At 43.5% G+C, this 22,549-nt stretch overlaps 1 long non-coding RNA gene across 1 annotated transcript in view; it reads right to left on the bottom strand.

The window, feature by feature from the left end:
- The window catches only part of LOC143389899 (uncharacterized), a 36,479-nt gene extending 16,221 nt beyond the window's left edge, over nucleotides 1-20,258 (bottom strand). Inside the window, exon 1 of the long non-coding RNA XR_013090185.2 lies at nucleotides 20,186-20,258. This is a non-coding gene — a long non-coding RNA (uncharacterized LOC143389899). The remainder of the gene's footprint in view (nucleotides 1-20,185) is intronic.
- Between the last annotated feature and the right edge of the window lie 2,291 nt (nucleotides 20,259-22,549).

Here is a 22,549-nt window from a genome sequence, read left to right as displayed (position 1 = left end):
GAGCAAAAGTTCATTCCAACCTCCCAGTTTCAGAGGTTCAGTCCCTGGTCAGCCAAATCCATTGCTCTGAGCCCAAAGTGAAAACATCATGGCTGAAGGGCATGGTTAAAAAAAAAAATGCTGCTTTGCTGCTTAGTACAGGACAGCCAGGAAGCAAAGAGTTCCAGTGTCCAGGTATAAAATACAATCCCCAAATTACACCTGTAATGACCCATTTCCTCCAGCCACGCCCCACCTGCCTACAGTTAGCAGCCAGTAATCCATTCAAATTATTCATTCTTCGAATGAATCAATCCACTGATTAGGTCACAGCTCCTCATAATCTAATCATTTCACCTCTGAACAGTCCTGTATTAACACAAGAGTTCTGGGGGAACGCCTCATATCCAAACAACACCACCATATCTCCCAGGTGCCTCTGGTCAAATGATGTATGTGACCATGGATAACTGGTGATGAAGTGTCTCCATGCCTTCTCAATTTTCTTATCTGTAAAATGGGAATCAGAATACTACTGATTAAATTAAATTATAGATGAACACAATATCTTTATTTTGTTTGTTTATTTTTATGTGGGGCTGAAGATGGAACCCAGTATCTCACTTGTGCAAGGCAAGCTATCTGCCACTGAGCCAAAACCACAGCCCCCTCATTGGGTCTTTTTGAAGAGTAGATGAGTATACCGAGTACCCAAAGTGCTCAAAAAAAATGTGTGAGGCATGCAGTGAGGGTTCAAAAATGTTATCACCAGGGTCAGGATTACCTATCTCATAAAACCCTTGGCCCTGCTTGCTCAGGAATGGCTGCTTTAGCAGCCATTTTTCAACTTTGGTGGCCAACTTCTTTTCAATGTAGCCTATAAGTGCAAGAATTTTTCAAAGGACTGGCTCTTCCAGGGTAACACTTTTTCAAGGTGATATCATCCATTCTCCCGGCTTTCACTGCTACCTGATGCTGACAAGGCCACAACCCCCCATTTATTCTTGTCTTTACTTCCGGGGCTCAGTTCTGCACCTATATGGGAACACCTCTGCACACATTAGCACCCCCAGAGTGCCTTGAATAAAGCGTTCCCTGAATTAAGAATCATCCTGACCTTGCACTTCTCACCACCTCCCTGCCTGCCACCCTTTCCCCTCCTGACTTGAGTTTTCCATGATCTCTCACCAAGACATCAGCCTGCCCTTCCTGTCCCATCGTATTCTGTACCCTGTTTTGCATACAGTGGCAGGAACAGCCATCCAAACTCCAAATCTGCCCAAGCCACACTCCTCCTTAAATTCTTGCAGGAGTCTACTCTCCACTGTTCTCAGGATCAAGTCCAAATGCCTTCCCAGGGAAAGCTGTCCCTAAAGTATCCCATCTATGAGGTGCTCTGGGAATGCTGACAGCTCAAGGCAATGCTAGAGTCAGCCCACACAGCCCCCTCTGCTACAATGCCTTTCCACCAGAGTCTGCCAGATTAGCAATGAAACATGGGGTACATTAGTTCACCTCTAAATGCCTTAGTTTCCTCATGTGTAAAATTAGAACAGGAGGGCCTAACTACTACTTTCATTTTTTTGGTAAGATTGAGAGCTAAGAGATGTAAATTGACAGAAAGGATCTATAAAACAGTCTGGTACATCATGCCTGCTTTCTAAGAGTTAGTTATTCTTCCTGTAGTTGGAGCAATGGGAAGCATTTATGGCGGGTCGCACTCTGGATGGGGATTCTGGAGCTGTAGTCGCCTTTGTGCCAGTGTCTTAAGTATAAGACCTTGGGAAATGTTTATGGAGCCAGCCAGGTCTTGGAGAGCCCTTCAAGAATAGTTCATTGGCTTAGCACCAAAGACTTTCAGAGCTTAAAGTCACACAGGATAACATCTGACCCAACCCTCCCACTTTGGCAAAAGAGGCAGAGGCTTACCAGCTAGTTAGTCATAGGGACCGGCCTCCAGATCTCCTGACTTCCTGGTGGGTGTCTTGTGGTGGCCTAATGCAAGCAGCTTCATGTCACCCCAGCAGCCCAGCTGTTTTACATCTTCAGTCTCCCTCTTGAACGGCCGCTGCTCACCACCCATGCTCTTTTCTTCCCTTGGTTCCCTTTCTCATGCCTCTCCTCCAAACTAGTTTTGTTTTTCTGCCTGTCTTATGGTTGGGGGTTCTCATTCTTCCAAAGAAATGTCTACCCTTTCACAAAGTGAACCAGATATGGGTATGTTCTTCATGATGTGGCTCAAACAAAGCATGGGGCAGGTGCAATCCCTGAGCCTTCCAGTCCCCCTCCAGGACTTCCTGATCACTCCCAATGGGAGGGAGATTTTTCTTCATCACCAGAAAGTTACATTTTGCTACTCTGGGATTCAGATGTTTTAGATACTCCAAGATTCCTAAATAGTTGTTGTATGGTATTGTTTGGGGAATAAGAACAAGAAAAAGAAGTCTACACATGTTTGGAACAGAAACTATTTTTTCCAAAAAGTTTTTTTCTGAATGGCTGAGGCTTGAACCCAGGGATTCCTGCATATCACACACATGCAGATCCCACATTAATCTAGATATACAACAAAGGGCAAGTAATGGCTCTCAGTTCAAAACTGTATCCTAAAGTTTCAACCACATACATAAATTTCGCCCATCCACCCCTTTGCTCTAGCTTCCAAGAAGTGGCCTCTACATGGCCTGTCACTTTGGCACTGCAGACTGATGACAAGTGGCATTCCAACAGGACTTTTATTTTTTTCAGGCTGTGGTATTTACAGAACTGCTCTACTCTGAAACTTCTGCTTGGACACTTCCATAGGCTTAGAAGGCAGCCAGTGAACTTAACACTGTGAACAAATAAATCCTGGTATGCTGCATAAAGCTCTTGATTACTTTCCATGGTTGGGTTATAATGGCATTTAAAAAGCCTTGCACTTCATGTATGTTTAAGGCTGAGCCTCTGCTGAGTTGTCATGCACATGTCTGACATTCACCAGAGCACAAAGCTCATCACAAGCCTGAGTGGGGCAAGACGGGGAATGTAGTTACGTTGAAGGGCTGGGATTTTTAGACTACATCTCTTAGAAATGATTATACCACACAAATTTGCCTTGACAATAACAGCCATGGACACAGTGCTAAAAGTGGGTGGTAAATTTGTATGCACATGCCTTACTACTTAAGAATTTACTACAATCCAAATCCTTGGGTTCAACATCTGTGGATTCAATCATCCATGATAAAAAATATTTGAAAAAAGGGCTGGGGGTATAGCTCAGTAGGAAAGCATGTGCATAGCATTCAGGAAGCCCTGGGTTCAAGTCTCAGCCACTCAGAAAAAAAAAACATTTTGGAAAAAAAAAATTCTGTCCTGAATACATGTAGACTTTTTTTCATGTTTTATTCCCCAAATAATACCATATAACAACTATTTACATACTATTTACATAGTATTAGGTTTTATGAGTAATCTAGAGATTATTTCAAGCATGGAGAGGATGTGCATAGGTGAGATATAGACACTATGCTACTTTATGTTTTGGGTGCTGGAACAAATAACTTCTGGACACCAAGGGACAACCAAATGTCACTGTCTTACTACTGGCTATAAAGATGTTTGCCCTGGATATGAGATGTTAGGAGTCTTACTTTGTTTTTCTTGTAAATGCTAAGGCAGATCTGTTCTTTTAAAAAATAAATGAAAAACCATTTATTTTAGAAAAAGAAAAATTACCTGCCTTCTTGATAAAACACTTTCTACACGAAAGACCTCTAGTACATCTTTCTCTTGCCAAAAACCTTTTACCTAGCTTAGGGGTGTTTTTCTTTGGCTCCACACTTAGAACAGGACTCATCCTCAGAAGGGCATTTGACATGCACCACATGAATTCATTTGTAGATGGGTGGCTTGAGTCAACAGCCTGTGATGGAGAACAGGCAGGCTTTAGAATCAGAGATCTGCATTGAACCCCCAATCAGCACCTGATTTGCAGGTGATCTTATATCCTTTTATGTCTGTTATCTTAGCCTAAACATTAATAGCACCACTTTTACCTCTCAAAGAGTCCAGGTTTCAATGATAAATTATGTGGTCACCTTGCTTATTATTGGAGTTACTGCAGATAAGACTCTTCACACAGTCTCAAGTTTATTAAATGAAAACAAGGGAATCTAACTGTCACAAGCATGAAATCAGACAATGTGCACAAGTCTTGTTTCCAGAGTGTCTAGTGTTCCCCAGAATACCAGTTTCCATGCCCAAAAGGTCAGCTCTCAGGAGAAAGTGTTTATCCATACACATCATGGACTCACCTCTTCCGGGCAGGTTGAATATAGAACCTGTATTTCCCACTTTTTATTGCAATAATATCTATAAAATAGGAATGAGATCTGGGTCCACAGCTGCACATTAATTCCATCATCCACCTGACTAGGAGATGACTCATTCATGGATATTTAAATGCCTACATTCTAGATCATCTGGATTTTATTTACTCAATCTACAAAGGTGGGGTTAAGATCAAGTCAACCCAAATCAAACCTCTATAAAACAGGCTAAGTGAATGTGGTACAGATACAGAAGGCTAAGAGGTCCTTTGAAGTAAGTGTGATTACCACCTCTTAGTCAATTGACTGTGGTGAGTTTCTTGCTTTTTTAAGCCAAAAACAGCTGGCTATATAGATCCCATGGAAGAACAGCTTGTTTAAAAAAAAAAGGATCTTAGATACCGCACTTTAAAAATGAGGCCTAATCATTCACAGTCTCAAACATGAATCTGTACTATCAATCAGTGGGTCCAGAAAACAATAGAATTTTGTTATTACCACTGAGAGAGAGAGAGAGAGAGAGAGAGAGAGAGAGAGAGAGGTGAGATGCTGTCACTTCATTGCTAAGCTTGTTAAATACACATATGTTCTCCCTATTTCAAATGAATAGTAACAATTTCCACTTCTTTAAGAGGTGATTTATACTCAAGGAGAAATGTGAGTAATAACTAGACCAATAGAAAAATGAAGAAAAAAATCATGAGACTATTTGATCCCAATTTTCAGCATAATATTTTTGGAAACAAAAATGAAAAGTCATTCTTCCAATTATCATTTAATATAATTGTCCAAGGTATTTGTGTTGAATATGTGAAGGTCCTTGCCTACCATAACTTCTAAAGAATTAGAAAGGAAATGTTCAGCATTTTCATGCTCTAAACACAGACTTAGAAGCTATAAGAAGAAAAAGATGCTCATGGCATTGCAACAATAGCTTAGTGTCTGGAGGACAGTGAGAAACAGTGCAGAAAGCTATTCTGACAAAGTCACTTCCTATCAGCAGAAGTTTCCAGAAACAGAAAAGGGCTGACAGCACTCCAGAAATCCAGTTATAGCTGCAACACAGCACCTTGCAAGCTGGACTCACTGGGTAGCAAATTAGCAACCAAGTCAAGTACATACCTATGGACCTGTCTACCTCTACCCTGAGTCCTAATTTCTAGAGAACATTCTTCTCCCACATAAGCCATACACACAACCCCCTACACACATTCACAGGCAAGGAGCCATCTGCAAAACAGAGTAACTTCTTACAGTTGTGTTGGTTATTATGTAACTTAGAAGCATATGAAGAAAAAAATGTCTGGTTTTTCTCCCCTTGAAAAACTGAAGCAGAAATCACACTTCTGGTTAGAATTCACATAATCAGTATGTTTTTAAGTAAATGCTTCATGTACCTTATACAACTTGTCAATTTCACCAAGGGAATATTCTAACAAACTTTCCTCCTCAAAATATGATAGAAGAGTGAGTCACAAATATAGTTCAACTGGTTGACCAAGTCTAAGAAGAAAACTAGCCAGGTGGAGATAAGCTCACACCCACTCCACACCCTTGTCTGACAGCCTTGGGGAAAGCCAAGGAAGAGAAGGACTCCTGGTGACAGGAAGGGACAGGGGAGCAGCAGGCTGAATGTTTCACAATGCTCTACAATTTCTATACCACCCCCCCCCAGAAGACTGAAGAGGCATATGGACCCCCTCACAGAAGGATTTTTTTCAATGCATAAAATACATAGGATCTCAAGAGGAAATCAATTATATTTAAAAAGTTGACAAAATATTTTTTAAATTATGATATAGTAATACATATACATGTTTATTTAGCACATTAATAACACTGTCTAGCAGCAGGTTTAACAACCACTATAATTTCCAAGTGGCGATGAGTATTGATATTTTAAGATATCTGCTAACCATGTACAGTGTGAAATCAAAATATTGTATATCTATTGGTGAAAAAGTCACAAATAACACTCATACTGCAGCAATTTGAGGCCAACATTTAAAGGTGAAAGAATTGCAGCAGGGTGCAGTGGTGCCAACCTATAATCCCAGAGACTTGGGAGGTTAAGGCAGGAGGATCTCCTCAGCAATTTGAGGAGATCCAGTCCTAATAAGAGAACTGGGGATGTAGCTCAGTAGCAAAGTGCCCCTGGGTTCAAACCCCAGTATGGAAAAACAACAACAACAAATGAAGGACTTGCTAAATTTTGCTACAAATTAGTAAACATCAAAGTGCAATAATTTGCCACCAAAGCTCACAGATCTCCTTGAAGCCTTGCAGTGGGCTCATGTGAAAAATCATGTGATAATCTGATTTAATCCTTGCTATGATTTCACAATGGTCCCCCCCACTTCCCACTGTCCAAGTGGTAGAAATGAACAGTGAAGGAGGAGCCTAGTGAAAAGTAAGAGGAGGCTCTACCCCAGTGAATGGATTAATGCTATCTCAAAAGAGTGGTCAGGTCTCATAGGACTGGATTCCTTCCCATGAGAATGGATTGTGTGAGTTTGGCTCAAAAGTGAGTTTGGCTTTCTCAGCTCACACTCCCTTGCTTCCTTTTCCATCATGTGAGCTCTCTCACACACTCCCACCATGTGCTCTCACTATGTGATACCATCTGCCACGTTTTGATGCACTCAGGGGATCCTCACCAAATGCTGGCACCATGCTATTTAGACTTTGCAGCCACCAGAAATGTGAGTCAAATCCTCTTTATGCATTACCAATCATCAGGTATTTTTGTTGTAACAGCACAATGTGGACTAATATAACCTCCCATTCCTGTGGTCTTACCAGAATAATGAAAATACCCACAAGGGAGCCTTTGTCCAAAAACAACAATTAAACCACATATGTGGGAGAGCAGAAGGTCTGCACCAAGGAGAGTCTATGACATGTATGTGTGACTGGGAGAGAAGCAGTATGACTGGGAGCAACATCTATATTATATTACTGATGCATCCAATGTATGGGTCACAGGTTGTTTCTTTAAAATGCTTGACATTAGCAGTAGTAATTCAGCTGAAGTATTGACTAGAAGGAAAAAGTTATTTTATAAACCATCTCCCCTAACACTGAAACCTATGGGACCCCAAAGCCTCCAGCTTATAGCAAATTTCCAATACTCCTTTATTGTCTAAAGTCAAATTATTACATAAACTATCTAGACATAGTTTCAAACATACTTGCTGAATGCCATAAGAATAACATAAATGGGAATAAAAGTAATTATGACAAACCTAATGTATTTCAATATGAAATTAGTTGGGCAGGATTACTCTAGCAGCATAATAGCATTGTTAGATGCCTGCACTTTATGTTAAAAAAAAGGAGGGGGGGCAGATGAAAATGTTAATGTGAAATGTGAAATGGAGAGTCACAACCAACTGAGAGGTTATAAAATCATCGCAGATGAGGTAATGCTATATGGGTGGTATGAATCTCCAAGGGTAACTTCCCCAACAAAACAGGGAGCAATCTTTTTCTTCATTGACTGGAAAAGTCGATGCCTTTTTAAAATATACAAAAATGATGTTTATATGGAAGTTAGGTGTAGATTGAAGTTTGCTTGCCCATGATAACCTAGTTGTAGCATACAGCTTGTGGCACAAGACTGTTCTTCCCACATAGATGTTTTACATCTATAATGGTTTGGATCTGGAATGTCCCCCGCAAAAAAACTCATGTGTTAAAAAGCATGGTCCTCAATGCAGGAAGGTTCAAAGGTAGATTTTTAGGCAATGACTAGATAATGAGGAATCTGACTTCATCAGCGGATTACTCCATTTGATCAGTGGAGTAATCCATCAAATAGATGGAAGTAGGTCACTGGGGGTCATGCCCTGGGTTTAATCTATCTGTGGTCCCATCATATTCGTCTCCCCCAACCCATCTCTCCCAGCTTTCCATCTGCCATGAGTTTAGCAGCTTTCCTATACCATCCCTTATGCCATAATATTTCTATCTCAGAGCTGGCTGACATGAACTGAGACCTCTGAAGCCACGTGACCCAAACCAACTTCTCCTCCTGTTAAGTTGTTCTTGTCAGGTATTTTGGTCAGAGTGATAAAAAGCTGACTAACACAGCACTCGTGGTCCTCACCCAATAAGTGCTATAGCAATTCTCAAGGAATGACAATGAAAATTGCCCCCACAAATTTCTGAAATGCCTATAACCACACTGTTGGGTCTGAGGCTAGACTAGAGTCCCATCTTTAGGTCCCAACCCTGCCTACCTCTGAGTGATTTTAAGCTGGCACAAAGAGGACACTCCCTGGGTGACTGGGGCAGGCATTACAAGAGAAACCTTAGGCTTGTATAGCGGGTACCTTTACCCAGAGTTCTGCCCTTGGGAGAAGAAAAGCGGAATATAGTAGGGAGAGAAAATAAGCAGCCAGGCAAATGGAAGCAGGAGGAGCCTAGATCCCAGGATGCAGGTGGCTCCTGGAACCTCTCCCAGTCCCTGATGTGAATTCTCCACTTTGGCTGCAACAAGCTCCAAAAGGTTTCTACTGCTGGTGCCCAGAAGAATCCTTATTAATTACACACACCCAACCACCTAGAGGGAAAGCCACCCACCTACCTGAACTAAGGGGACAGCAGCAACAACATAAATGCTCAAGGGAACTTACTCTGCTGTCAAAGAAGCTATGTTTCTTGAGGAAGGTCCCTCAGATCTTACCTAAGCTTTTCATGCTATAGTCAAACCTCATGCATTTTGATTCTACCCTCACTGCCAATAAAAGAAATGAGTCAGTGGCCACTCATCATCTGGCATTTCAGATTCTAAAAAGACATATCCAGATCATTCTGAAGTCTTTTCTGCCTCAGCTCTTGCTCATCAATTCCATGAGCCACACAACATAAATAACCATGTCGTCCTTCCTAACAGCTTGGAAAATGTAGGTATTAAAGAAAGTTGGCCTTTAAGGGCCCAATTAGGTCTGAGTGAAAAAATTTTTTTTTTTTCCTAAAATCTGTTCAACTGCAAAAGTTCATAATTTAATGTCTCTAAATTGTATTATGCTCAGAAATACTACCACCATAAATCAGAAATGTGGCAATAAGGACCACTTGCCAGAGATGTTCTTAAAAGAAGGCAGGATCACTGTTTCTCTACCTCTTCCACTAATGGACTCCATTATATCACAAAAAAGGCCCTGCTGGAATCTAATGAATAAATAACTAGCACTGGAATGGAATTTGTGTCCATTTTAATTCCAATTAGTTTCCACTAGAAAGCCTGGGCCCCATTCCAATAAACTTTATTTACAACAGGGGCAGCTGGTCATAGTCTGCTGATCCCTGACCAGCATTTTTTTAAAAGCAATAAAAAGAGAATAGAAAATATTGGAGGACATCATACTAATAAAGATAAGTACTATTTCGTAAAACTTTACTTGCTGTTACATATGTGAATTCTGAGTCAATATATGTGTTACTATAGATTCAAATCAAAAGCTGCCAGAATAGAAGATTTGAAAAAAAATACATTGTTGAGGCTGGAGTTGTGGCTCAGTGTAGAATGCTCACCTAGCACATGTGAGGCACTGGGTTCGATCCTCAGTACCACATAAAAATATATTTTAAAAAATAATAGCATATAGAGTAAAAAAAATCTCTTAACTATTCAAGAACAGAGTCTGCTTCTGAGTGAAACTGGTGAGAATTTAAAGAACTTTAATGTTGTGCTAAAAACAGGGAAAGAGCAGATATCATGGGACATTCATACAGCTAAAATTATAATCTTAAAAGAATATTAATTAGTTACAACTAATACAAAATGATCTTCCAGAGGACACTAAAATTACTTCTCATGTTTTTCAAATATCTAATAGGAGCTGTGTATCAACTGTTGCAAATTTCTCCATAACTCAGTGGTTTAAAACAAGCATGTTTGTACACAAAGGTACAGGCTAGACGGGTGATTTTGCTGACACAGGCCAGGCTGAGCTGATCTAGGCCAGACATGCTCAGGAGACTGTGAGCAGCTGATGGGTCAGAAAAAAGCTGGATGTTCTAGGATGGAATCAGCTGGCATATCCTGGCTCACCCCACTGGGCTAGTCTGGGCATATTCTCATGGTAGGGGCAGAGATCTGAGAATAAACCCAGTACTTACAAAGCCAATCAGAAACACATAGGAGCTCTTAAAACTGTTTATACACAGTATTTACTAACATTCCATTGATCAAAGCAAGTCACATAACCAATACCAGGGATGGGGAACGGGAAGGAAGCAGTACTACAAAGCTACTGGGGGAAGAATGTGGCTATAGACAGGCCATTAATCAGAGCCATTAGTGCAATCAATCTACCACCAGTGATATTCATTGTTTATTATGGCAGAAGCACAGAGATCTGACATTATTTCAGGTTTTTCCATTACTATTGCTCATTTTGTTTGTTCATAATCACTTGTAAGGCAGAAAAGCAGAATGAAAAGAATGAACAGCTTTAAAATGTAGGCTTTTGAAACCTGGCTCTTCCACTTCTGGCTATGTAACCCTGAACAAGTTTGCTTCACTCCTCCGTTTACTCATTATAATAAAAGGTTCAGGGACAATTACATACTGTGTGACATGTAAGAGTACTTGGCTCTCTCTCTAGCCTTAGCAGAACTCAAAATTTATTTAGATACTAAAATGCTTTGCAAACAGTTGGTGTGACTATTTCAAAAAGGGGAATGAGGAAACAGGTAAATTTTCTATAACAGTTAAACACCTTCAAACACACACACACACACACACACACACACACACAAACACACTCACAAAAAGCTAGTTTTCATAAAGGGTAAAGAATCGTTTCCTTTCAAAGAATTTTGAGGACTGTGGTAAGCACAAACATGTCCCCTGAAGATATTCATAACAGAATCCCTGGAACCTATGATCATATTACCCTACAAGACAGATGTGATTAAATTAAGGACCTTCAGAGGGGTGATTATCGTGGATTATCCTGATTGGTCTAATCTAATCACTTGGATCCATAAAAGAAAAGAACCTTTCTCAGCTCTCTCCAGAGTACCAGCATGGGGGCAGAGCACAGGTCTCAGCTCAGGGTTGGTGGTGCTGAAGGAAGGGGACACAAGCTCAGAATTCAGGCAACCCCTAGATTTTAGGAAAGACAAGAAATGGATTTGCCCATGGAGCCAACAGAAAAGATGCTAGCTGGTGAGAATCCCATTAAAGCTTTTACCTACAGAATTAAAAGTGACAGAGTGTTGCTTTAAGCTCCTGGGTTTGTGGTTGTTACAACAGCAATACAAGGATGATGTAATCTAACAATGAGGAAGCAGAAAAGTCTCTTAGCCAGGTGCAGTGGTGCAAGCCTGTAATCCCAGCCACTGGGTAGGCTGAGGCAGGTGGATTGCTAGTTCAAAGCCAGCCTCAACAACTTAGCGAGGCCCTAAGCAACTCAGTGATACCCTGTTTCTAAATAAAATACAAAAGAAGGCTGAGGATGGGGCTCAGTGGTTAAGCACACCTGGGTTCCATCCCCAGTACCAAAAAAAAAAAAAAAAAAGAAAGAAAGAAAAAGGAAAGAAAAGTCCCTCTTGAAACAAAAGGACTGGTAAGAAGAATTTCTGGAACTTGGAGAATATTAACTAGACATGGCATCAAAAATGGAAGCTGTTTCTGATTCTGATTTTAGGGGCAGCTAGAGAAAAGGCAATATGATAGAAATAGCAACTCAGGATATCATGGAAAAACTTCTAGTACACTTTATAGGAAAATACAATAAAAATCATCATCCTCAGCATCTAAGCACCCCCTACTTATGACTAGGGGAAAGGCCTCATTAATAAAGTCTTCCACAGAAACTCTGGAGATTTCATTTATATGATGCTATTCCAGACCTGAACTACAACACTTACTGCTCCATTTTTTTTTTGTAGATGACAATAAGGTTATAACCCCTGGTTAAGTATTAAAACACACACACACACACACACACACACACACACACACACAGAGAGAGAGAGAGAGAGAGAGAGAGAGAGAGAGAGAGAGTTTAAATCTGTTGATCTTCATGAGCCCATGTATTACATGCACTGTGAATGAGGCAGATGTCAACAAAAAGTCCACAGAGTGATTTGTGAAAAACAGAACTTTATAGAGGCACAAAGATCACATAGGACCTTAAAATTAGGAACACACCTAAGAATATTTGTAAGGATAGATTAGAGAAGCTAGAGTTCCCTTGAAGGATACACTAGTAAAACCTCCCACACCCCCAGGACAGGAGAAGCTGAGTGACAGGTCATCTGACAGATGAGAAGCTGGGTTCAGGAGCACAGAGCCAGCCCACAGGGCCACAGCAGCCCAGCTCAGAGGCCTCACCAGCCAGAGTTGGGGTTCACTCACCAACCCCACCAGCAGGCTTCTCTCGTGACTCCAGCATGCCAGGCTCTGTGCCAGGCAATGAGCTCTCAGTCTGTGCCTACTCGAGTTCCAAACTCTTCTCTGTGTATTTCTTGGGTTAGATGTGGGTTTTTTTTGGGGGGGGGGTGTTTTGTTTTGTTTTGTTGGAACAAGCCTAGTGGGGGGAAAAATTTGCCCTTGTGGGAGTTTTTGAATATCTGAATAACAAATAAGGCCTGGTGAACTTATGAAAAGTGACCGTATTTACCCAAGAGAATGACACTTGCACCTACAAAATAATGTACAGTGTAGACTGCCCACTTAACAATGGATGTCATCTTTACATCTAGCAAGCATAATGATTAAAAATAAAAGAGAAGTGGGAAGGATGTATCATTCTTAGGGGAGAGTAGAAAATTGCATTAAAGGGGGAAAGCAACAGAGAGGCCTGATACTGTGTTGCAGGGGTCTCACAGAGGACAGCAGAGACTTCATAGTGTACATTACTAGGAGAGGAGATAGAAAAAAGCTCCCCTTCCCCTACATGCCCTCCACATTTTGCTGCCTCTACCTCTACTAGCTCTAACAATTATAGTGGAGGAAGCTGGGTGTGGTGGCATGGCCCGCAATTCCAGTGACTGTGAGGCTGAAGTAGGAGGATCACAAGTTCAAGGCAAGCCTCTGCAATTTATGAGACCCTGTTTCAAAATTAAAAAAACAAACAACAACAAAAAGACGTTGCTAAAGTGCACCTGGGTTCCATCCCCAGTACCTAAAGAAAAAAATATATATACAAAGAAGGAATGACAGAAATATATCAACCAGAAATACTAACAAAGGTACCAAAGGAAAACAGAAAGATGAAAGATGAGATTAACAGGGGCATCAGAAAGTGCTTCCCTAAAGAAGATGTGCAACATAAAGAATTGGTCATTTAGAAAACTCATTGCTATGAATACTAGTAAATTTAAAAAAAAAATCAGAGTTGAAAATAACAAATTTCCTAAAAAAAAAAAATCAGCTTCAAGGAGACTGATATAAAACCCTTATCCTTTAAATGTAGTTGCTTCACAGGGATGCATAGAAGTCATGTAAACAGGATTTGGCCCGGCTCGTGGCTGTGTCAATGCAGAGTCACATTTCCCAGGATGCTGTGGCACAGAACCACAGAATTTTGTGAGCCCAATCATCTTCTGGTCTTTGGACTTCAATTTCCCCAGGGAAAAATACTGCTTCACTAGAGGAAGGGAGGTTATTTCTAAGCTGAGATACAGGATCAAGGCTTTTCATTTCTAAACATATAAAAGTAAACATCCCAAAAGATAGCGATAATAAAGGGTTGGTTCTTAGGTATGCATTTCACGGTCTGCTAAAGGGAGTTTATACAAGAACAAAAGAATCTTGAATGTTTTCTCAATCTTTTTTTATTTTTTTTTAATTCATTGAGGGAATTTGTTTATTCTACACCCATTTTTGCCAGAGGTGTAGAATCAGACAACATCAGCACTGAACAGATCTCTGGAGTCCATTCAACCCCCTTACTTTCCAACCTTAGGCCCAAAGTGGTCATACAGGCTGACTCTGTGTATTCACATTTGCATTTGTCTTCATGACTGAACTTAACTCTTGGAGTAGGACCTAACCACAGAGCTTCTCAAGGAACTCCAAACCCCTTGAGCAGCTAAGTTCTATTCATTGAGCAGAAACATTCTGACGTCAGGAGCAGGTGAGAGAACTGATGCTGGATCCATTCCTAAGCACAAGAAGGGACTAGAAGGAAAGGAAATGGAGCCCACTGGTAGACCCAGCAGCAAAACTCCACCAAGTGGGTGATCTCAGGGATCAGAGGAACATCTTGCAGGGCCTCTGCACTCTTTCTAGGATTCCTCATACTGTGGGGTTGCCTTCACAGGCAACCTTTACTAGTTGGTCCAGGAACAGTTCTGACACCACTGCCACATCACTCTGTGCTCTTAAAGGTGAAAAATCAATGCCTAGAGGAGCAGGAACCCAATGACACATTGAGAGAATTAATTAATAAGAGTAAAACATAACATTCAGCCCAGACAGTATCCTTAAAATGTCAGACTGCTAGGGTGGAACACACCTGTAATCCCAGCAACTCACTTGTAATCCCAGCTATGTCAGGAACTGAGGCAAGAGGACTTCGAATACAAGGTCAGCTAGGGCAACTTAGCAAGATCCTGTCTCAAAACAAAATTTAAAAAGAGTATGTGTGGAAAGGGGAGTTTGGGCATGTAGCTCAGTGGTAGAGTGCCACATGCATAGCCTGTGGAAGGCCCTGGGTTCTATCCCTGGCAAAACAAGATGTCAAATTGCACAGGAAAAGCAACAAGAGAACATATCACTCAAAGGGACATAAATCACCTACGTACCCCCAGCCCAGGAGGGGGAGAACTGTGCCACTCCCATATTTGCTCCCCCACCATATTCCAAAGTGAAGCTGGATGTGAGTCCACTTGGGGACTCTAGGAAGACCCAAAAGTCCAGCACATTCTCTTCCCAGAACATCTCTATAAACAAAGCAGGCACACATTGATATCAATTGTTTCCAGGGGACCCAGGGTCAGGGCTGAGGCTCAGCATTGCCACTTCCAACTGCTGGTAAGCAAGTCTGTCAACCTCTCTGCAGGTCTGTGTTCTCAGCTAGACAGGAAGGGGGTCCAGAAGAACTCCACTGCTGCCCTTCCAAACCCCAAGTGTCTTAAGACTTCTTGGTTGGGATTATAAAGGAGGCCCTGCTAAGTATATGATATCCTTGACAGCATTAGTAACTAGACATGGTCCATCTTGCATGGGTTCTGGGTTCAAATCCTCACACTGCCTCCTGAGGCTGTTCAAGACTTTGGCCAGATTTCATGATCCTGCATGTTACAGTCTTTCTATGTATAAAAACTAGGAGCAACAATGCCTCAGGGTTGTAATAAGGATTAAATGAGATAATACAAAGGAAGCATGGAGACTAATGTCAATTATGGAAGATAAATCTTTTTCATTGTTATCATTCTTATTTTCTTGATTACCTGTTCTTGACATTTTTCTACCAAGACATATAATCTTTTTGACAATCACCATTACAACATACTTCCATGGCAGGGACAGAGATGTAGAAAAGAACCAAAACTGTCAGAGTGGAAGACTTTTCTGTGTGAGATACTAATAAAAAGAATTTTATACCAGCATGACAGGACCCATAAGCAGTTCGTGTGCAGAAGTACAACACTAAGGAGCTCAGACAGGAGTAGGGGCTGGTACACCTCCAGGGCCAGCCGCAACCACAGAGGAAGCAAACAAGTGAGCTCTTGTTATTCTAGGGATAACACTGTAAGGCTGACTTCTTAAGTATATTGCAAACAGCAATACTGAACTCTTACTAGTAATGAAATATTTGGGCTACACCTCACCTCTGAACTCACAGACAATAGGGTAGAGGACTGTGAATACAAGATCAGCCAGGGCAACTTAGCAAGATCCTGTCTCAAAACAAAATTTAAAAGAATATGTATGGAAAGGGGATTTGGGGCATGTAGCTCAGTGGTAGAGTTTCTTATCCATCCTCAGCAGGGCCAAGGTCCAGCAGGCATTAACACGGGCCTGGCAGTGGAGGTGACAAAGGGATAGTGCTAATTTCCAAGGAGAACTGCTCCCTCCAAACCTGACTCAATAGCTTACACCCCTTGCTTCTCCAGACTTTCAAGGCTAGACAAAGAGCCCCAAGATGAAGGCCCCACTCTGATTCCAGAGACTGTGTGTGTAGACAAGAGAGTCGAATCCTTCAACCCTTCTTATGCATGCATACAACATACAGAACAAAGTCAGAGAAAGGTCCATTTAATTCTGGCAATGGAAAAAATAAAATAGCCTAAATGGGCAAACACAGCTTAAGTCCCCACTCTCGGCTGAGAGCATGGTCGCAGTACTAAAGGCTCCTGGGACTCACCTTGGTGGCTTTCCAAGAGCTATTAGCTATTAGTTTGCATTAACACACTGAAAGAGAAGGTCAGATGAATTAAAAGTGAGAAGGTAATTCAGAGAAAGGACATCTTCATACTAAGCAACAGCAGAATGCATGACACATGGTAAAGACTGGATATATACTGAGTGCACTTACAGACAACATCAGGGTCATGCACGTATTTGTGTTAGTGATATGGACACAGGCTGTAAAGTGCATACAGGACAATAGCTTAGCTGAGAAACTTTATAAAACTTTAAGGGTCGAGAAGATTTTTACTGAATTTTCAACAGAAATTTCAAAGTAGAGCCATCTTCAGACTATTAGGAGTGACTCTATACTTCAAAGCAATTATTAACTTTAAAGGCAGCCTAATAAAACCTGCACTGACAAGTTCCTAATGCTCCACTGTCACCTACATGGCAATTCTGCCCCTAGAAAATATAAAATCTTTACCTCCCTTTTTTTAAAGTACCTGTATTTTGGAACATACCTACTTTCCTTCAGTCATCACCTGTTCACCTGGCACCAGGATACATACTTCTACAAACTGACAGTCACCATAGCAACCCCCCAGAGACAAACCTGAAGGAACCACTTTCCTGAGACTCACTATAATAGCATCAACATAGACGGCCACCCCACCCAGCCCCGTCACCCCTCATAGAATCAGGAGGACAGGACAAACAGGAGGACAGGAGAGAAGAAAATGAATCCCTGGTGCTCTTTAAGCCTCTTGGAATCGGGTAAAACCCAATCAGGATAATCACAGAGTGAGAGAGGGTACACACATCCAAGCCCAGAGGGCTTGATGACTGATGACTATTCTTTGTGATTTTCCAGGCATCTTGGCAGGGAACACACGTGTTTCCTGACAAAACTTATTCCATTGTGACCCTGCAGTGACTTGGACCCCCAAACCTGTGGAACATAAGGAAAAGGTCAAATGTCAGTTTGCTATCTGGGACAAATCCTGAGCAGCTATACTTCTCAGGAGAGGAGTCAACTCCCCACCCTCCCCACCCCCAGTTAGGGCCACAGGGGAGGGGGGGACTCCGGCATTTCAATGCCGTTGGAGACCAGATGAGCAGAAGACTGGTTGGTTATTTTTAAATTGAGAAAACTGAATGGGAAGGGAGAAAACCTGAATTCTTGTGATCTCTTAAGGCCCCTTCCAGCCTCCAGATTCTCCCAAGGAACACTGCATATGCACATACATATGCACACGCTTCTTTATAAAAATGTATACGGATGCGTGTGTGTGTGTGTGTGTGTGTGTGTGTGAATATATATATATATAAATGAGTACAGTATTCACACTTCCAAACACAAAGTACTTGAAATGCACACTGCTGAGATCAAAAGGCTAGTGAGCTGCTTTGCAGCAGCTGGGACTGAAGCACACAGATACCACTGACAGATCTGGGCAGAGCCTAGCAGCTCTCCTGACATTGCAGTTCACCTTAAAACCAACTGACTGGTGGCCATTTGGGTAGCTGCAAACCCTGCAAAAGTCCATAGACGCTTTCTCCTAGTGATTCTAGTCACCAGTGTCCAAAAGTCAGAAGTTCAGGCTGGAAAAAAGGAAGGAGAGGAAAGAAAATGCCCAAGCCCTATCTCCAGACACCCATCTCCACCACAAACAGTAGGCTGGCAGAGCAACTTCCTTCCTCTAGTTCAGTTCCTTAAAAGGGCAAAAAGGTCACTCTCTTCCCACCTTGATTTTCAGGGGTCCCCCTCAACACTTTGATCACAGGTACATTAAGTTGAAAACTGAAGAAAACTATAAAATCCTCTAAAAGGAGGAGTTTCACTCTGATCCTATACTGTCAAATAAATTTAAAGGTGTCCATCTCAGCCCTGAACAATCAGAACAAAAATAATTTATAGCAAAGGAGAAAGGAGTGAAAATCCCTTCAGATGAATGAACTGAGATGGTTTATCCCAGGTTGTTATTTTCTTGGATCAGGCAAGAGTTCTGATCCCACGTCAAGAATCAAAATGTGGGTGACAGAGGCCAATATCCGATAGGAGTAATAACCAACCAAGTCGCTCAGGTCCTGACAAAGAGCTGGGGAGCTTTGGGTTTAATTAACTTGTTCTCCACTTACAGACCATTAGAACAAGATCCTACTCTTAACCCTTTGTTGACAGATGTGCTGCCAGCCCACAGGAACAGTTTGCCTCCCCTCCAACTTCACAGCCCCAGTAATGCCCAACATTTCCTAACCGGGCCAGCAGGGCCGGGTGCAGACATTGGCGTCCTCCCAGTGTTGGGTCCTGGCAGGCAGAGCTAGAAGTAGTGAAGGCCTTAGACCTCCACTAGCGTCTCAGAAAACCATAGCATCACCTTGTCTGTGCCGCCCAGAGATGCTTGGCTATTCTTAACGCTGCTGGACAATGCAAGCGCCACCCCTTTGCTCTTCGACAGGGTGGCTAGGAAAGCGCGGCTTTGTGTGTGACAGCGAGTGTGCGTGCGCGAACTTCCCCAGGCTCACACACCCCCTTCCACCTAGCCTGCTTGCAGCTCCCGGTCTGTGCGCGCGAGGGGCGCACTGAGACAGGATCCACCTGGCAGACAGCTGCGCCACCAGGCCTCTGGCCACACGGCCTCGGGAGTAGGGAATGACATCCACGCCCCAGTGCCCAACCGCAGGGATGGCCGGAGAGAGCAGAACCCGGAGCTCAGCAAAGGCGAGGCAGGGGTCAGGGGCACAGAAGGGCGACAGGAGGGCACAGCGCTCCCGACTCACGCACCCCCCTGCCCCCAACTTTTGGAGCTGGGGGCCAGGGCTGCTCGCTACTCGGCAGGAAGTTCACAAGACCGCACTGAGCATGCTCTTGGGGAGTGTGTGCGCGGGTGTGGGCTCTTTGCTCCCTCAGCCTCAGCGACCCGGCAGCCGCGCTCAGAGCTCTGGCCGGATTGTGGTCCAACCCTTAGTCCCCAAGGGGCCCTGGGGCCCGAAGGGCCTGCCTGATCTCCTGGCCCAGAGAGCCTGCTCGCCTCCTCCCTCCTCCCCAGGAGCCCGGGGCCAGTCCCCCTCATTCTTCTCCCCCACTGGCCCATGGACGAACCCACCCTGCGCGCCTGAGTCCCCGGGAGTCCAGCACGGCCCACGCCTGCAGCGTGACCCCATCGGGCTCCTCCAAGGTTCGAGCGCCCATCTGCCATTCCCGGCCGCTCGCCTCCAGCCTGTGCCATCGGAGCCTCCTCTGAACAGGTCCAAGGAAAGCTTTCAAGCCTCCTCCACCCGCGGCCTGGAGGGCTTCATTCTCCCCTTGGGAGGGGCTGCCCGGGGCAGGTGGGAGACTCACGGCGCGCCCCCCGGCTGCACTCCTGGGTCCCGCAAATCGGCTGCGGCCGGGGAACCCATGCAGCCCGGGAGAGGAGGCAGGCAAAGCCTGGGGCTGTGCCGCCCCCGGTGCAGGTTCTCCAGCGCACAGGTGTGCGACTCCCCATCCTCCCGCGGTCCCCTCTGTGTGCATCTCCCCCCACCCCCGGGGATGGCGAGCTCCGACATGATCATCCGACCCAGCAGCTCTTACCTTCTTGTTGAGCAGGAGCAGCAGCAGCCGGGATCACCTCCCGCCACCCTGCCCACAGGGCCCGAGGCGCAGCTGGGCTGGGGGTCGTGGCGCCCGGAGCCTGAGGCGTGGGTACCTGGGCTAGATCGCGCCCGGGGTGGCCACCGCCGCCTCCGAGCTGCAGGGCCGCAGCTGAGCAGGCCGCGGCAGGGACGGTCTGCAAACTCCCAGCCCTGGCGGGGCCGCGCACAGCGCGTCCACACTAGGCCTATGCGCGGTAGAGACAGTCCTCTGGGTCCAGTGGACTAGGGCAAGGGAGTCTGCCCGCGATTTCTTCAAACCCTCTGCAACCCGACCTCTCCATCTTCTCTCTGCTTCTGAGCTCGTGGCTCGCGGAGGCAGGGATTCCGGCCAGGGACATTCGGCAAACTCCCCGCCCTCCCCAGAGGAGCGCTCAGCCAATTCCAATTCGGAACGCCCCAGCTTTTCAGGGGTTGTCTGCAAACTCTCAATCTTGTTGAGGAGGACTTCCAGCCTCGCAATTCCGCCGCCTTAGGGGAGACAAGAGAGAGCTAGACCAATTGTAGCCATAAATAATGTTCTAGGGGCAGCGTGCAAATGCTGATATGACCATGTATCCTCCAGAGTGGTGCAGTCCAAGCCTGTAAGGACCTGTGGCCATCCAGCGGTGAAATCCAATGAGGATGAGATTATAGGTTCAACTGTCTAGTGGTGCAGGCAACTTTAATAAATGCCCTGAGGCTCAGTTACTTCCTTTGTAGAATGGTTTAAATGAGGCCGTCAGAGTTGCTACCGCTTGGTTTTTGTGACCTTGTGCAAGCCACTTAACCATTTGGGATTCAGCTGCTTTATCTGTGAACATAATAAATACAGATTCATGAGGCTATTGTGAAGATGAAATAAATGTAAAGTATTTAGTAATACCTGGCATATAGTAGGCACCTAGATAATGAGTTTGGTTCCTCTTTCTCTGCCCTGCTTCCTGCCCCTGATTTTAGGAACACTCTGGACATATACCCAACCATTATACTGTTGTAAATTCAAAAAGAAATGAAACACATCCCATGCCCTGAAGGGACCACAAAGAACACTGACGGGCATGAAATGTTAATTCTGAACCTCCAGAGAGAATGCCTTACATTCACTAAGCATTACAGATCCATATTAAGTCATATCTGTAATGGAGAAAGAGTGGGCTGGTGGATTACCAAGGGGTGAAAATGACAAGGTCTGTAATCCCAGCATGTTCCAGGTTTTTTAACACTACTTCAGGTTACAGTGAATGAGTTTATGTTTAAATTCCTCTGAACCTTCCCTGCAGGATTTCTCCATCCCATTTCCCTGTCCTCCTTGGGTGTCTTCATTCTTGGACTAAGATCACCCCATCCTGCTGCTCAGGGTTTTCAGCAGAAGCATTTAGAGAGAGAGGATTGTAGAAAGTTTAAACTCTAGAAACAATTCAATTCATCTTCATATTGTAAGTAATTTCTCAGGACCACACACCCAGTTAGGGAGGTCTCCTGACTCCAGGACCTTAACACACCCTGTGGCCTCTCTTGCACAGAGAGTTTGAGGCACCAGGTCAGTTTTCCCTATAACTTGAACCTGGAAGAAATAAGTGGAATTTTTCCCCATCAGATGAGCCACAAAATATCAGCCACTTGGGTCCTCAGCTGTCAGGAATTGTCCAGGTAGTGCTCAAGGACCACAAGGAAATCTGCATGGACAAAACAATTCCTCTTCATAAGAAAAAGACCTTTTGTTGAAATCCCAGGAATCCCAAGGCACGTATTTCCCTTAGTCCCTTGGAAGAAAATAATGTCTCAAGCTTGCTTCAGGCACCAGGAGGGAAATAAAAGAATGGTGACATCTGGTGGCTAGGCCTTTCTGTGATGAATATGGATAGTACAGATTCTAATCATTACAGATTCGCTTGGAAGCCAAGTTCCCACAGGTGGTTAATTGTACCACCTGGTTGCCTAAAGATTTCTAAAATACATTAATCATTTAAACTTTATGGTTATTACAGATGGTTTTCTCAGAAAGTTTTTTTTTACAAAAAGTATATGTATACGTAGAGAGAGAACAAAACAGTGTAAATCCATATTTGTATATGTATATGAATTTTCTATATTTGTATTATATAGTCTACTTATTTATATAAATAATATACTTGCAACACCTTTGAAGAAATTAATACTTTCTCAATTGTTTTTCCCCACAAAGTTAGTATTGCAATTTGTTATACTAATAACTGCCAAAGGACACTGCTCATAGATATAAAGATGCTCACTAGGATGGAGTTATCTGTTTCATCGTGTCCTTTCAAGAGAGGGTTCGTTACAAACTTAGGAAGAAAATAAC

This window comes from Callospermophilus lateralis, unplaced genomic scaffold, assembly GCF_048772815.1.
Source record: "Callospermophilus lateralis isolate mCalLat2 unplaced genomic scaffold, mCalLat2.hap1 Scaffold_668, whole genome shotgun sequence".
Lineage (NCBI taxonomy): Eukaryota > Metazoa > Chordata > Mammalia > Rodentia > Sciuridae > Callospermophilus > Callospermophilus lateralis.
This window is presented reverse-complemented; position numbering and strand designations above follow the sequence as displayed.